Source organism: Diplotaxodon limnothrissa, linkage group LG7 (genome assembly GCF_057381915.1).
Source record: "Diplotaxodon limnothrissa isolate DT_005_m linkage group LG7, D_limnothrissa_male_GT1.1, whole genome shotgun sequence".
Taxonomy (NCBI): domain Eukaryota; kingdom Metazoa; phylum Chordata; class Actinopteri; order Cichliformes; family Cichlidae; genus Diplotaxodon; species Diplotaxodon limnothrissa.
In genome coordinates this window covers 61,804,056-61,821,160 of record NC_140602.1, presented here as the reverse complement: position 1 = coordinate 61,821,160, position 17,105 = coordinate 61,804,056, and the positions used below count along the sequence as shown (strand labels likewise).

At 37.6% G+C, this 17,105-nt stretch overlaps 1 long non-coding RNA gene across 1 annotated transcript in view; it reads left to right on the top strand.

The window, feature by feature from the left end:
• The first annotated feature begins 5,131 nt into the window (after positions 1-5,131).
• LOC146629461 (uncharacterized) overlaps positions 5,132-17,105 on the top strand; it is a 44,079-nt gene continuing 32,105 nt past the window's right edge. Inside the window, exons 1-2 of the long non-coding RNA XR_014906353.1 lie at positions 5,132-5,194; positions 5,306-5,491. This is a non-coding gene — a long non-coding RNA (uncharacterized LOC146629461). The remainder of the gene's footprint in view (positions 5,195-5,305; positions 5,492-17,105) is intronic.

Below are 17,105 nucleotides of genomic sequence, written 5' to 3'. Positions count from 1 at the left end.
TTAGTTTAGCACCAGGTTTATAATCGTGCTAGCTAGTTAGTGTTAGCCTAGCGTTGCTGCTGCGGCTGGGCTCATGTTACTTAACAATTAACACCACAGCCTTAAAAACCTTATATAAAAATATGTCTGTGAAATTTTCTGTTGATTGTTTGAAATAAAAAAGTGAGATAAGAGCCCAGACAAAATTCTTCGGGGGGGGTGAAAACAATAAGCCAAGAGTTAGCTGTGCTCGCGGACTCTTATCAAGCCTTGACCTCCCGGTCAGCTATCGCGCTGGTGGGTAACAGAGCTCTCTGAAAACGTGGAAGCACTTTTGCAAATATGTGATATTTTGATAAATTAAGTAGATATTTGAGCATTACACAGCTACATTCTCCGCTGAAAATATCTTAAAAGGTTATTTTGTGACCCAGAAAGGGTAATCTAGGGGAAAGGAGGATCGCATATGTCGGCCACGGTTGTCGGAGCCTGTGCGTACTTGTAAGCGCGGAGGAGCGCGGCTAAAAAACTTAGTACTTTTTCTGGGTCACAAAATCAACTTTTAAGATATTTTCAGGCGAGAATGTAGCTGTCGAAAGTTCAAATATCTGCTCGATTTATCAAGACATCACATATTTGCAAAAATGCCCCGACGTTTTCCGAGATGTCCATTTTTTCATGCTTTGTGGCACCTTGAACATCTGTGGCATCTATTAATGTCAAATCTAGCCTTTATTTAACAACATAAGCAAACTCTATGTTACCATGATTGCACAGCCATTAAGGATCAAATCGGTTTCTGAAAAATGTTCTGTTTTTTCTCCCTCTGCTTGCTTCATACTGTCTTTGAGGCTCGGGACCAGCACTCCTGCTGTTGGACAGAAAGACATCAACTCAGTGGTAAGTATTTTGGTTTTCCAATATATTAGCAACTGTCAGTGACATTTATATTAATCAGGCTGAACTTTAGATCAGCCTGTTTTACTTATTGTTTTATTTGTTTTTTGGTTTGGGGAAGTTGTTTCTTTACTGATCTTTTCCTGTCTTCTGTTATTAGACTTGAGATATGACTGCACTAGGCTGTTGCTGGTGACTCCAGTTAATTCTACAAGACATGCTGTGTAAGTAAACAAACAACAACAGTTTGGTCTGCATTTCTTGAAAGATCACATCCCCCAAACTTAGTTTAGAGGGTCTACACTGAATATAGTGAAGTCTGCAAGTTTTCTAACAGCAAAATTTGTTTTGTGCCCAAATCATTTTGCACAACAAATATTTTTATTTTGATTATATAAGTAATGTAAGTACAAAACAAAGTTGTGGTAGGCCTAAACTTATTTTTAGAATAACTACATCTGCGACTTTGTTTCATTGTAAGATTATAACAGTGATGGCAATATAATTGTTTGTTGTTCAGCAGAACAGTGTCCAGTATGTTGGCTGTTATACTTTGTTGTGTTTGAAAATAAAAGTTGGTCTGATTTTAACATCCTTACAAAAAGTGTTGTTAATTATTTTTAATCTTATTCAGGTTACCACAAATTGTTTTTTCATTTAGTTGAACTTGAAATGTTTGTCAGTAAGTAAACAATTAGCACTGTACAGTCAGAAATATCAAGTTATTCTTAATACTGCAGACTTGCACTGTATAAGTTGTCCTAACAGGCATCTTAAGTAAGCTTTACTTAGTTTTTTTGAGGCAACGAGTTTCCTTAATTTTTTTGAGTTCTGGGAACTAACAAGGCTGTACGGTGTACTCAAAATGAGTAAGTTGCCCTAACTTGGTCATCTTACGTAAACTTGATCCAGTTTTTTTGAGTTCTGGGAACAAATGAGCTTGTACAGAGTACTCAAAATAAATAAGTTGTCCTAATTTAGTCATTTTAAGATGAGCTTTACTCAATTTATTTGAGGCAATGAGTTTCCTCAATTTTTTTGAGTTCTGGGAACTAATTACATTTTACAGTGTATTTTTACTCAGTTGTATATAGCATTTGTATTTGTATTCTATTTTTATCTTATTGTATATTTATTTTATTTTATTCTACTGTATATAGTATTTTATTTTATCATTCATTCTGCTCTGCCTCAATGGTCACAGTGGCTTGTTTAAGTACGTTTGCCCCATAGAAATCCACTGATGTTCAGTGAGTCCCTTTGATACATGTTTAGACCTTCATAATTTTCAGGGTGCATGAGTGTTATATCTCCATCTCATCCTAAACATTTTACCAACATGTAAAAGGCATACGTCCACAAGATTTTGATTTTTTTAATTTTAATTGAAACTTGTTTTTTTCTGAATAAACGTGTGAGATGGCCCTCAGGCCTCTAAATCCACGTCCAGGTTTGGGTGACTACTTGGATTAGGGGAGTATTATTTAGAGCAATGTTTGTCACTTTGGTTAATTGCTAAACTCAGGCCGTTTTTGTTCAGTCTTTTTCTAACTGAACTTTCACATTTAACATGCTAACTGAAGCCTGTAGAGTCTGAGCTGTAGCTCTTTTATTTTCTGTATTGTACAGTCTGACTTAGGGGTGGATTTGCTGGGATTGGTGACTGTGTTGCATGTTTTGAATAATCTTCTTCAGAGTAGACTTTTGGTGTAAGCTGATAGTGAATGAAGAAAACTATAAAAAGCTGCTGTGGTTTTAATTTTCCAAGAGAGGTAATGCACATAATGCAGAGACGAGCGCACGGGGGATATCCAAATTCTAGGAAGGCAGCCTGCTGCTGTACACAGGCGGATTCTTCTCAGTCAGAGTTCTTAACAACTTGAGTGTTTTCTCCAACCTCACAAAGAGTGCTGTTTCCATTCTGGGAAGTCTACTCATTGGTGTAGGTAGTTCTTCAAATTATAAGTAGCTATATATGAGCAGCTATATTAGCTTTGACTTAATGTGTGTGTGTGTGTGTGTGTGTGTGTGTGTGTGTGTGTGTGTGTGTGTGTGTGTGTGTGTGTGTGTGTGTATAAATAGTATAAATAGTATACTTTCCTGTTTTAAAATTTATGATGGCTCAAACCTTACAAATTATAACTCATCGCCACTTGTGTGAACTACAAGGGTGTCATCTTTTTTCTTTTCAATCCATTAAGTACCACATTTTACACACTGAGCAAGAAAGGAAGTGAGCTCTTCATGGTGACCCCAGAAATGTTAATGTATCACTTTCTAGCATACACTTGACATTGCTCTACATTTTACAGTGCAGTATAAGAGTCCCGCCACAAGGAGACACTAAAGGATTTCAAGTCAACTGTTTCTGCTTCCAAAGCGGCGCCAACCGTCACCACCGATGATCGTACTTATATAACATAGACTGTGGATGCATGTTTGAGTTGATACATCACTTAAAGCCACCACTGTTCAGGCATGACATTATAGGGGTTGAAAAAAATGCAGTCTTTTATTGTAGAAGTGCTGGACTCAACCTGGTGGTGGTGTGATTGTGATAGATAGATAGATAGGTGTGTGTGTGTGTGTGTGTGTGTGTGTGTGTGTGTGTGTGTGTGTGTGTGTGTGTTATTGGGAATGCAAGAACACCAAACAATCGCATTTTTGTTATATATTGCTTAACAAATATATCAGACCACCATGCACAAATTTCCAAATGTGCTATTTTAGAAAAAAATTGGAAAAAATAGTAAAGCATATTATTGTTTTTTTGTGAGAATGACATCTTACATTTGATTGAGCTACCTTCAAACTTTAAAGTAAACATTTCAATGTTACAATGAAATCCTATGCTGCTACTACCTATAAAAACAGAGGAAATATCTACCTATATCATCTGCCCGTTAGGTTTCTTTTTGATACACAACATTTTCATCCCTGGGTACTAACGTTTTTTGTTGTTGTTGACAGTTCTCAGGAGGGACCTACAAGAAATAAGGGGTCAGTTATGAAAACTTCACTGGACATGGAAAGCGCAGCGTATATAAGCTACTTATAGAACAACGTGATTTATGGGAGGTAGGGTAACAGGGGTGTCAAACAAAGGGCCCAGGGGACAGACGCGACCCACAAAAGGTCTAATTTGTCTCATTGGATGGCTCAGCATGTGACAACTACAGTGAAGTAATTAATAAATCTATGCTGCAAACCCAGGTTTGCTGATCTAAGTTCAAAGTCTTTTTAGAAAGACTATTTGGGCTGTTCTTCCATTTTGTAGAAACAATACTTTCTGTTGTGTGGCAACATTGTTTTTCACTTAGGAACAGCATTTTAAAAAAATCTTATGGTTCACGTGACACAGAGCTGTTTTTATTTACTTGTCTGGAACACTTGAGATGCAATCGAGCTATATTTAGCCCTTGATAAGATGTGCTTCATATCCCTTGTGCGTAGAAAACGGGAATCTCTCTTCAAGGGGAAAAGTGGGATTAGTAGGTGGGGTGGTCCTAATGGTAAAATTAGTAAATTCAATACAAATAAAGTAAGAAATGGTATATGAGATAGTAAGAGAAAAAGAACATGAGGACATAAACATGCAATTATTTTGCAAACTTGTTTCTGAAAAAATCAAATCAAATAAAAACAGCTTCTTCTTTTCTTAACCACCCATCCAAAGTTTTGTCTAACTAACTTAAAATGAAATGGAGAAAAGCCCAACTTTTGAGATAATAACATGAAATTTTGAGTTATAGACACAAATAAATAATGTATTTTTAAAAAGGTTTTTATCAATGGCGGAAGCAAGCTTTCATGTTTTTGATCTTAATTTATGAGTCAAAATAAAATGCATAAAAAGCAAAACAAAACAAAAAATAAATAAATAAAGTGAAGTTCATGAAAAATAATACAGCTTTTAAATATTTTGCTTCCCTGGGAACTCACTAAACCCTTTATCTAGTCTTAAACCTAAAAGAAACGTTTCCATACCTTTTATTTTAATTTGTTTTCATGTATGTTTTACTTAAAGTCAGCTAGTCCCCGTAATGTGCGCTAATCCCCCAAATAATCCCTTAAAATCCAACGCAGTGTTTAATTGTGAAAAGCTGGAACAGGAAGTTGTAGATTTATGCTGGTTAGCGTAACAGCGGTTGCCGCCGGGGTCTACGGGACCGTCCCTCCCAGGAAGACAGAACCCGACACCGCCTCCTGCTCCTCCTGCCTCCGTCGTTGAGGGCCGTCCTGGAGAGCGGTCCGCCGTCTCTTCTTCGTATTGGACACTGTGTCATCACTCATTTTTATTCAGCGAGCTGGTTAGCAGGTATTAGCCACCCAAACCAAAGACTGTGTCAACATCTGGTTGCTTCTGCAAAGCTAAGCATAAACCGCTAATCTTTTTTTTCTTTTTCTTTCTTTTTTTTCTTTGTTTCAGCCTTCTCTGTCTAATTCAGTTGCTTGTTTTGGCTTTTAGCCAGAGAGTGTGTGAGGGACACATTTAGATTCAGACAACGTGACTGCATGCTACGAGCGACAAGAAATAACGGAAAGCAGGAGCAGCGAGAAAGCCTGAAAAGGACCGATTGTTGATTTCACCAAGATAAACAACTGGCACAACAAGGTGAGCCTCGGAAAACAACATTTGCATTCAGCTACATGATCACAGATTGATTAAACATTCATTTTGCTGTGGCATCATTCCCATCGAGTGTCAGATGCTGATGTCGGAGGCCATCGGCTATTTGCATTTCTCTGTGCCCGGCAGGAGATTCATTGTAGCTGCTGACCTGCCTGACAGTGTTTCATCTTTTGTTGTTGGTTTTTTGTTTGTTTGTTTGTTTGTTTTTACCGGCCTGATGGGAATCAGTTGAGTAAAACAATAGGCGTACACTTTGGCTGACTCAAGCTTTGATTTCCTTTGAGTTGAACTTTATTACAATACCAGGAGAAAAGTTGCAGTCAGATATGCTACATTATATCATGAAGATCATATTCAGGAAATACCCAGGGCAGGCAACCTTTTTTTTTTTTTTTTTTAAATAACTGCACTCTGAATTTTCCAAGAAATACACTCAGGGTGTAGGCAACGCATGTTAGTATTGTTCAACATTTGCTCTACTTTATGATACACAATGACATTTAATAGAGTGCCTTTCAGTACAGCTTGACATTCAAGCATCTTTTCCTCTATCTTCATCCTATCTTCCCTTTCTCTTTCCCTTCCCTTTATTTTCCTCCAGTCCACCTACATCTCCTCCTTCCCTACATGTCCACTCCACCTCCTCTTCTCCGTTTCTTTATGCACTTGACACCCCCTTTTGCCCTTGTCCACATTTCTCCACCTCCCCTTCTGTCCTCTCAACCCCTCATTCATCTCTATGGCTCTCTCTTTTCCCCTTCATTGATTTGCCCGGTGGCGTTGCTAAGAGACGACCGCAGTCGGAGCGCTGCGAAGGATAGAGTAGATGACAGACAGTTTTACCTACTCAGAAAAGGAAGTGAAGATTGAAACAGGAGATTCTCTGTCAGATATCATGTGGCTTTGGTATGTAATAGTTGAAGCTGGTTGGTTGTGTAAGAAAGTTGCACCAGTAGTTTACAAAGAAACACGTGAGTTTGTGGAGGTTTTTTATTCAGTTTTATTTGAACATGACTGCAGTTAAGGATTATTGATTAATGTGCTTTTATGATTACCTTTTTATATGTTCAGTATATGAAACTGAGAAAATGGAAGGAAATGTCTGTAACTGATTGTCTGGAGTCTAAAATAAGCTTTTCAAATGTTTCATATTGTAGAGCTGAATCTGAAAATTTGACAGCTCTATTGCTTTTTTTATAGTATAGTTTAAAAAAAAGTGTCCTGCAACTAGATTTGTCAAAAAAAATTGATACTCTGATACAAAAAAATTGTATTGAATTAATAGTCATTTGTAAAAGTACCAACAGTGCCATCATTCAGACAACTATAATCAGTTGTCTAATAGACAAATTAGCTTTCTGTTAAAGTAAGAAAAGTTTAGCAGCAGCTAGACAGAAACAGTGGAAACGTGCACTACAGACTCTGTTTGATCAGCAGTGAAAACATGGAGCCAAATCACTAAAGCACTGCTCTACCTCAGACGTCTTAAATCATTGTTGTTACAAAGAAACCAAACACTGCCTGGTGTGAGTTTTTTTTATTTTCTTTGCTACCTACGAGAAACTTAAAATATTTGTCCTATTAGTTTTTAATTATATGATATAAATTTATATTATTTTTTGTATTGCTCTGGTGTTTTTCTTTTCTTTTTTAATGCCTCTTTATTGTTTGTAATTTCTTTTCCCTGTGGCATCAAAAATGGCATTGAGTAACGGGTATTTTCCTTGGTGTCAGTATTATGTTTGAAATTTCAGTATCATGACAACCCTACTTACAGGTGCAACTTACTAAGTTTTGACTTAATGCAATGTTGGCATAAAGCCATTCCGGGTCATGTTAAAATCTTAAGATGAAAATTTATATTATTCTGTCTTATTTTGGTATTTATTTATTTATTTTGCCCAACTTCTTATGTGGAAGTGTCTACAGGACTGGTAGTTTTAAACTTGAATAACCTGAATATACTGCTACTACTACTAATAATAATATGGATAATTATAGTAATAACAATTGATAGCAGTGAACAGAAATTTTCATTCACATTTCCAACATAAAAATATGTATAATAATAGATTTCAATCAGGGAAAAAAGCAGAAAGAAAAAAAAAACTCTTAACGCTGTTCTTTTTTTAGCAGCAAACACTGTGCCCATTGGAGCACAACAAGACTTTGTCTTCTAAGAACACATAGGGCTTAAGTATAAGCTGGGATGTAGCCTTTCAATCTGTGGTGAGAGGTGAAAAAGTTACAGGCTGGCCTCTTATTGTGTAACCAATTAACTGTTAAACAGAGGTGTCCGGAGATAGTCACTCAGAGCATTAAAACCTAAAGCTAACAGTGGCATTGGTATCTGAACACTACACTACTACAGAGAAACATAAAACCTCAGCCACACCCTGCCGACACCACTTTTTTATTAACTTTTTTCCTATATTACGAGATAAATCTAAACCCCCCGCTTGCATCTTATATATTCTTTTAGGATACAATTTTTAAGCTTTTTTTGTTTTAAATTGGTGTTTTTAATAATGAATGTATGAGTTACCGCACACCATGTGGCTCCTGTGCATTGGGCATGATTGTTAAATTCCCATTTTTTCCCTTGTTTTAAAAGACATGTATGAAGTCTTTCATAATTTTAAACATCTTTGAAGAAGTCTCTGCTTGTTAATGTAGAAACTAGGAATTCTAAAAGTTCTTAGAAACCCCTTTGTGGGGTAATTTACAGTAATTGGTAAAACAATAGTATTAAAAATACAAAACTTGCACATTCGGGCCACAGGAGTGTCCCAACACCCACTCACTCTTTTAATACTTTTCTCACTGTACAATGGGACTTTTCAGACGTTACCCAGTGTAACTCCAGCAGTGTTGCCAGCTGTTCACCATTCTGCTCTTCCTTGGTCCCCACACACAGTACTGCATAAATAAGAGAGGCAGAATTAGAAAATATTCACCAGCTGTGCCAGCCAGCATCTCCCTGGCACAGCCCTATGAAACCTTCACTCCACCTTTCCCGCTGCAGCTGAGCCACAACCTCATCCCATCACAACCTCGTACACAGTAACACATTACTTATAACATATAACATTATAGAAATACTTTTACATTAGCAGAATGAAGAACTGATTGGGGTAAAAATGGAACCAAACAAGGCAAAATAAAGCCCAGGGCAAAAAAAAAAAAAAAAAAAAAAATGGCATTAGTTAGCTCTCAACTGCATGAAGTGTACACACACAATAACAAATATCAAAAAGAACTAAAAGAAGTTTACTGGACAGTATCCTTGGCCACACACCAGTGAATACCAGTAACTGGGCACAGTAGAGTCTGAGGTCGTTTGGAGGGTCATTGGACACTAATAGAAACCATATGTTAAAAATGTTTGACATGTGTAATTTTATATTGTATTTCTTCAAAGGCACACAAAAAGTATAAAAACATGTAGTTCACTTTGGATGTCTTAATTAAACTTTTAATTTTTTGTATCATTTAGTAACAGTGATGTTGAATTTCACTGACTTTTGAGTCTAACAGTATTGCAGTGTTTGTAGCTGAGTAACCAGTAAAAAGGTTTTCCTTTCTATCTGTTGCCTCAGATTCTTTGAAAGCTTGCAGAAGTTTAAAGTGCTATCATTGGCTGTGCAGTTTAAAAAAAGCTTACAGAACTGTATCAATCAGCAAAATAGCTACACAAAAAAACAAGACCTAAACAACCGATGTACATAGCAGACTTATAAATATTTAGTTATATTTAATATTTAAAGATTTTTTATATGCAAGCACAGTAAATGTATCCCTAGAATTGGGATAAGTCCATATACTATGAAAACACGGTACTTGGTAATTGCATTTTTGCATTTGAGGCACATTTTTCATCTGTCATGTGGTGCAACAGACTAGCAGACTTTGTATTTTAAAATGATTTACTTCAAATGAAAGCTGTGAGTAGTTCTTTTAATCTTTAGTTCTGTACATGCTACAATACTTTATCTACACAAAGCCTATCATGCAGTTAATACAACCTTTGACAAGTGAATAAAATAACCACTATTACAATGCAAAGCTTTTAATGTGTCAGTGGTAATAAAATTTGAAAGGGTCTACATGTAAACATGTCACACCACAAAACATGAAAAAGCCCCAGTGACCTTGGAGATCCAACAAAGTGCCACGTAATGAAAATAATTGTTACTTAAAACCTTCTTGATGTGTCACTTGTTACTTTACCATTTGCAGTGTTTCATCACAACCTATCCAGAGAAAATGTATTCAGTCAGAGCAAACACTGGTTTGTTGTTATGAAGCGCCTTGAGGCGACTTTTGTTGTGATTTGGCGCTATATAAATAAAATTGAATTGAATTGTTATTATGTACAGACTTTAGAACCAGAGTAATGGAGTGCACCATACAAAAAAGGCTTCACTAATGGTCAAGTTATAGTAGTAGTTATGCCAAGTTATTGGACTAGTTACTACTAGTTAATGCAGTCACAGACTGTTTACAAATGAGATCAAGTCTGCAGCGCTTCCAAACTAAGTAAAGATACAAGTGCAGTTTTTACCCAAGGATCATGAGATCTGTACACTTAAGCTGGTAAACTTAAGTGTACAGCAAGGAAGTTGCTAATAGGATTGTTACCTTTAAACCATGTGTTAACACACACACTTGCCCTCTCTCCCTCCTCATCACTACATTCTCAGAATAACAAGAACAGATTTGAAATGTAAATCCCTTCTGCTGAATGCCATCTCAGGGTCTGTGACCAGCCAGCCACATCAGCACCGACAGTGTCATTGCTAAAAGTACTGTTAATGTGTTAAGTACATAATAAAAGGGATTCACTTACAAACAATAGTTGATGGATTTATCCATCCATCCATTCGCTTCCGCTTGTCCTTTTCAGGGTCGCGGGGGGTGCTGGAGCCTATCCCAGCTGTCATAGGGCGAGAGGCGGGGTACACCCTGGACAGGTCGCCAGTCTGTCGCAGGGCCAACACACAGGGACAGACAACCATTCGCACTCACATTAATTCGCACATTCACACCTAGTAACAATTTGGATTATCCAATTAACCTATCCCCACAAGCTGCATGTCTTTGGACGGTGGGAGGAAGCCGGAGTACCCGGATGGATTTATAGTAAGATTTTTTTAAGTTTTGTTTTTTATTACCCGTCAGGCATAAAAGGCTGATGGGGTATTGTTGTCAGGGCTGGCGGGCCACGTGGGCACCCATGTTTATGAATGTGAGGAGACATAGGAGGAGAAGTAGGAGCTTCAAATTGATACCATGAGTGCATCTACTAAAAATCTTAGATGAGTTCAGAGGACGTTTTCTGAAAACTTTGTGAATGTGATAACTTGAGGACAAGACGAGGTAAGATTTTGAAATTGATACTATAGGTGTCTCTACTAGGGAGCTAAGAGGTAGTTCTGATGGTTGCCGGTATTTTTAATAGTATTATTTTATAGTTTTTAGTTGTGCGTTATGACCAAAAATTTGGGTAACTGTATTTTTTTTAACTTTTTTTTTTTCAAAACACAGTATAGTATTTTATTAGTGTTTAGACTTGATTATGAATTTTTCACAAGTGGCACTTTTTTTTAGGTTTTCAATGGCTTTCTCTTCCATCAGGAGTGTATAGAAAAGGAAAATAAAATACTCATAAGCTCTACTAACCTAAAGTAATTCAATTCAATTCAATTTTATTTATATAGCGCCAAATCACAACATAAGTCGCCTCAAGGCACTTCATAGATACAGAGAAAAACACAACAATCATATGACCCCCTATGAGCAAGCACTTTGGCAACAGTGGGAAGGAAAAACTCCCTTTTAACAGGAAGAAACCTCCGGCAGAACCAGGCTCAGGGAGGGGCGGCCATCTGCTGCGACCGGTTGGGGTGAGAGAAGGAAGACAGGATAAAAGACATGCTGTGGAAGAGAGACAGAGGTTAATAACAGATATTATTATAAGTAAATATTAGACACAGGAACTCAGTCTTTAACAGGCTGCATATTCTGATTTGAGGTTGCATAAGATCCACCTTTTTAATGTTCATTTGCATCTTTCTGCTAATTAATGTTTCCACCGGAGCATTTTGGAAGCAAACACCATTTGGAATTGTTCTTCCAAGCTTTGTGGTTTAGAGTACTCTGTTTTCATGAAAAAGCCTGAGTTTCATCTTTTTTTTTGTCTCACCTGGTTCCCTGCTGCTGTGCTCGGAAATGACTAGAAATAAAGTAAAATGAGCCTCATTCTTTAAAACACAAAAAGCTCCTCTTTCAGTCAACACTTTTTAATGAATTTGATCACCTAGTAGTTGACTGATGATTTCCTATCCATCCTCTGAGTGGAATATTTCTGTTTACCAACAAATAATTCAAGGTTTTAAGATGAACAAATTTTAAACCGCAAAACATCATCATCAAAGATTTCTTAAGGCAGTGTGCTGGTAGAAATCTGTCTGTGTCAGCAAATTTAGTGCTTAATGAGGCTAAAAAACTGTAGGATCTGTGTTCAGTTCAAACACCACCTTCAAGCTAATGGCCTCTGGTGAACTTCAGTTTATGTGCCTATATGAAACACATCCTTTTGCATCAGGCTAATTTCAGGTGATGGTGGGGGGTAAAGTGAAAGTTCTCCAGGTTCTGAAACTACATTGTTGATGTTGAAAGCATAGATGTTTACACACACACACACACACACCTACAGACACAGACACATGCACATGCACATACACACATTCATGCATGCGGATAAATTCACACAGATAATCCCATCATCTTAAACTACTTACAGTAACTGTATTTCTTTCTCTCTGCCATACACATGTGTACACTTACTCTATCCAATCACTGTAAACCACTTAACTTTATCACACATGCTTAATTCCTTTATTTACACAGTTAAATGAATTAACTGTGTAAAAAAAGCCCTACTGAGTATAAAAGCAAAGATGGTCTTAAACTTTGCAGGGTACTGCACTCTTACTGTATTTATATATATTACTGGAAATCAATCGACTCTCACTTTAGTGTTAATCTTTGTTTGGCAAATCATCAAGGGTTGTCTGGTATTGCGGTTTGTCTCTAATTATTTCTCCAATAGAAATCACATAGCTGCTTAGACCATCCAATGAGATAACACAGCCTGTGTCAGTCCATTTGTTTCCACTCTGTTTGTCTAGTTACTAATCAATGTTTTGTGTAACTGCTGACAAAAGTACACATAATCATCACTGAAGGTCAGAGAAGGATAATAATGGTCTTCGCTCCATTTAATTACTATCTAAGTCAAATCAATGTCACAGTTAAATTGCATTAAGCCCAAAACTGCCCCACTTTTTAAACATTTGATATGATCAAATGTTTAAACTGAGAAAATGTACCATTTAAAAAATAGCTTATTTGGAATTGATCACAGCAACACATTTATAAAAATAATTTGGGGGCAATAAATGGCTGGAAAAGTAAGAGTAGTAAAAAATAAACATAGGAAATTTTGCAGCTAATTCAGTTTATTGGTAACAGGTTGGTAACATCATTTAGTATGAAAAGAACTTCTTACCTACGACTGCACAGCCACTAACAGCTCCAACATCATTGTGAAGTTTGCGGACGACACTACAGTGGTGGGTCTTATCACCAACGGTGATGAGACAGCTTACAGGGAGGAGGTCAGCGCCCTGACCCACTGGTGTCAAGACAACCATCTCACCCTCAACGTCGCAAAGACAAAGGAGTTGATAGTGGACTTCCGGAGGTGCAGAGAAGTACACACCCCCATCACCATCAACGGCGCTGCTGTGGAGAGAGTGAGCAGCTTCCGGTTCCTTGGCGTACACCTGGCTGAGGATCTTACGTGGTCAGTACACACAAACAAAACAGTGAAGAAGGCGCAGCAGCGCCTCTTCTTTCTCAGGAGACTGAAAAGATTCGGCATGAGCCCCCGCATCCTCAGGACCTTCTATCACTGTGCCATTGAGAGCATCCTCACTGGATGCATCACCACCTGGTATGGCAACAGCACCGCCTACAACTGCAAAGCTCTCCAGCGAGTAGTGCGGTGCTCTGAACGGATAATTGGAGGTGAGCTTCCCTCCCTCCAAGACATCTACAGGAAGCGGTGCCTGAGGAAAGCGGGGAGGATCATCAAGGACTCCAGTCACCCCAGCCATAAACTGTTCAGACTGCTTCCATCAGGAAGGAGGTTCTGCAGCATCCGGTCCCGTACCAGCAGACTGAGAGACAGCTTTTTCCATCAGGCCATCAGACTGCTGAACACGTCATAGACACCTCAGCTTCACTACTGGAACTTCAACATTATGCACCCCACACTGTATATAAATGCCACTTGTTTTGCACATATTCAACTCTGTATATTTTATATATTTTATTATTATTATTATTATTTTATTTTATTTTTTTACTATTTAATTTGTAAAAATGTGTATACACACACACACACACACACACACACACACACACACACACGTAGGAAAATATTTAGTATACACATCCAGAAATGCATACACTATTATATATTGTACATATATTTATTAGTTTCAGGTTGGCCATTCTTGTATTTTGCTCGTTTGTGTTGTTGTGTTTGCACATCTCTGTTGCTTGTGGGGCTCGCACACAAGAATTTCACTCGCATGTGCTGTGCCAGTGTGCCTGCACATGTGATGTGACAATAAAAAGTGATTTGATTTGATTTGAAGGTAAAGATTGGCAGAACTATAAATTGTGAAACAATTTCAGAATAATGAAATTGTTCTCAGTGTAAAAATCCAAAAACTGTTTAATATCTCGTTATCTACAGTAAATAATATAATTAAAAAGATTTGGGGACTATGGAGAAATCTCTGTCCTTAAAAATCAATAATGGATACCTGTCATCTTTGGGCCCCCAGGAAGTACTGCATTAAAAAGGCATGAAAAGGCAAGATTTTGTCTTGGAATTCACTGCACAGTTTGCTGTGCCATTCACAAATGTAGGTTGAAGCTCGAGAATGCAAAGCAGAAGTCATATGTGAACATGGTCCAGAAATACTATCATCTTCCCTAGGCCAAAGCTCATTTAAAATGGACTGAGGCAAAGTGGAAACCTGTTCTGTGCTGAGATAAATCAAAATTTAAAATTCTTTCTTGGAAACACGGATGCAACATCCTCTGGACTAAAGAGGTGAGGGACATCTCATTTCAGAAGTCTGCATCCCTTAGGGTAGCTATGGAAATGGTAGCTTGCACATTTAGAAAGGCACCATTGGTGTTGAAAAGTATATACAGGAACCGGGGAAAGGCCTTGCATATTTTAGCAAGACAGTGCTAAAATATGCATGCTGCATATTGCAGATTTTACATCAGTCCAGGTGTTGAAATGGCCTGTTTGAAGTCCTCACCTCTCACCATTTGAAATTTCAACATTCCTCTCCTAAAAGTCTAGCAGCTGGTCTCCTCCATTGCCAAACTATTGTAAAAAGAAGAGGGGATGTTAAACAGTGGTAAACATAGCTCTCTCCCAACTTCTTTGAGACATGTTGCTACCATCAAATTGACAGCAAAATGTCTCAATTGTCACCAACTATTTATCATTGGAAATAAGCTGTGACTATGTACACATAGAGTAGAGCTACGCCTTTGGCATCATTTTTTTTTTTTTTTGCTGCACTTGTCCTGCACAAATAAAGAATTAATCAAGTTAACAATAATAAAAATGAATCAATAAAGTTGTTAAAAGATTTTTCTGCTACATCTCACAGTATTTACTTGTGCTTAAAGCCACATAGAATATAATTATAAAAATTTAGATAGACGTAGATCACATTACGTGTTCATAATATAAGGGACCAGAGCTGACATCAAACTCTGTGCTTCAAGTAAGTGAAGGTTGACGGCATGTCACACTGTGTGAGACGGGTCTAATAAAATCTAGGTCTCAATCTGTGTCATGCTGTACGCCATTAAGGTATGTCATACTGTGAGAGTGTGTGGTGTATGATGTTGCGACGGTGAAGGGAATAAAGCACATGATGGCAGAGATGCATCATCAGCTTGTGTCATCCTTGCATCTGTTCCACTCTTAGGCTTTAAAAAGTACAGCTTCATAAGATTGGCAGATTCTTACAATCTCTCAAGTGTCCCCTCTCATCCTCTACATCTCTCTCTCATTCTCCCTCTTTCTTGGCTTTTTAAAAGTAGACTGGAGCCAACTGAAATGGTTACCCTCTGATGGATTTTATGAAGGTTTCAAGGAAAGATGTAGACTAAAAGCATCATTATATACCATTAAAATGTGGACAGTTTTCAGCTGCCAAGACCAGACTACGAAAGCACGATGAGGAGAAAACAACGCAAAAAGCATACTGCCGTCTTGATGAAATCACTGCCCAAACAGTAGATTATCTTTCACAGCAGTCAAAAGCTTTGCTTTGCTTTGAGCCGAGGGTACTTTAGAACTTGGGCTCAGCCAAATAATATAATTATAGATCACTCCTCTGCTCACACACCCTATTCTAAGGCTGCAGCCGATGATCTTCATCATATCATTAAAAATCTGCAGTGGCAGGACTCAGAAGCCTTTTCCAATCATGTCTAATTAACTCATCAGGAAAAGCTTCAAATAGGTTAATCTATATACCTAGGGAGCAGACATAGTTTTAACACAGCATCACAAACCTAACTGGGTTCTCTTCTCTTCTCCTCTCTACATCATACCTTTAGCATGAAAACAGTTTATTATTGGATGAAATTCTTTTCTTTTTTCATTTTCTGCATGGGTTCCGTACTCTTCTTAAATCCTATCCACGTATTTTAATGAATCAGTCTCTTGTATCTTGTTTTTTCCACAGGGACTTCGAACTGGGTTAGCACAGAGGTTATGCTGTTGATATAGCCTCAAATAAGGTTACTCTTCGTTCTCATTCTGCCCCTCTCCAAATGCATTACTCACAAACGGGGATTGCTCAATTGCACAAGACACTCACAGGCCGTGTTCACAGAATAAATAAGTAGACACACGGCATTGAGGTGTCAGACTGCTGTTTTGTTTTCCTGGGAGGAAAGCTTTGGTGACAGTCCTGGTAGATAGAGAACAGATGGGATTGGTAACAAATGCACTAGTTTCCAATGAAGAATAATGTGTTCAGAAGCACTATTATACAGCTTAAATATTTGATTTGCAGATGACCAAGGTGTAGCCTACCAAGTGTATGCTTGCCTATGTGAGAGAAAATCTCTTAAATTGGTTCAGTAAAGGAACCAGGTTAAGATTTGATGTACATAATAAAATGGGGTTGGCAAATCATTGGACAGCAATTGGCTTGGAGTGATTTGACTTTTATCTGCATTCATGAACAAATCCTGAAAGATCAAAACAGATTAAAACTGAAATCTTAAAATCTTAACCCAGTATTTGCATTTTGTTGCCAACACAAAACAAAAGAGCATTACAAGTTGAGTTGATGGTAAGTTAGAGGTATTGATCAAATCTCCAGTAAGACTTTTAATTGTGATTAAAGCTTTTTATTTAAACTTTTTATTGGTCAACAAAAGTCATTGCTAGCCTTAATAGTGCATTGCTTATGTT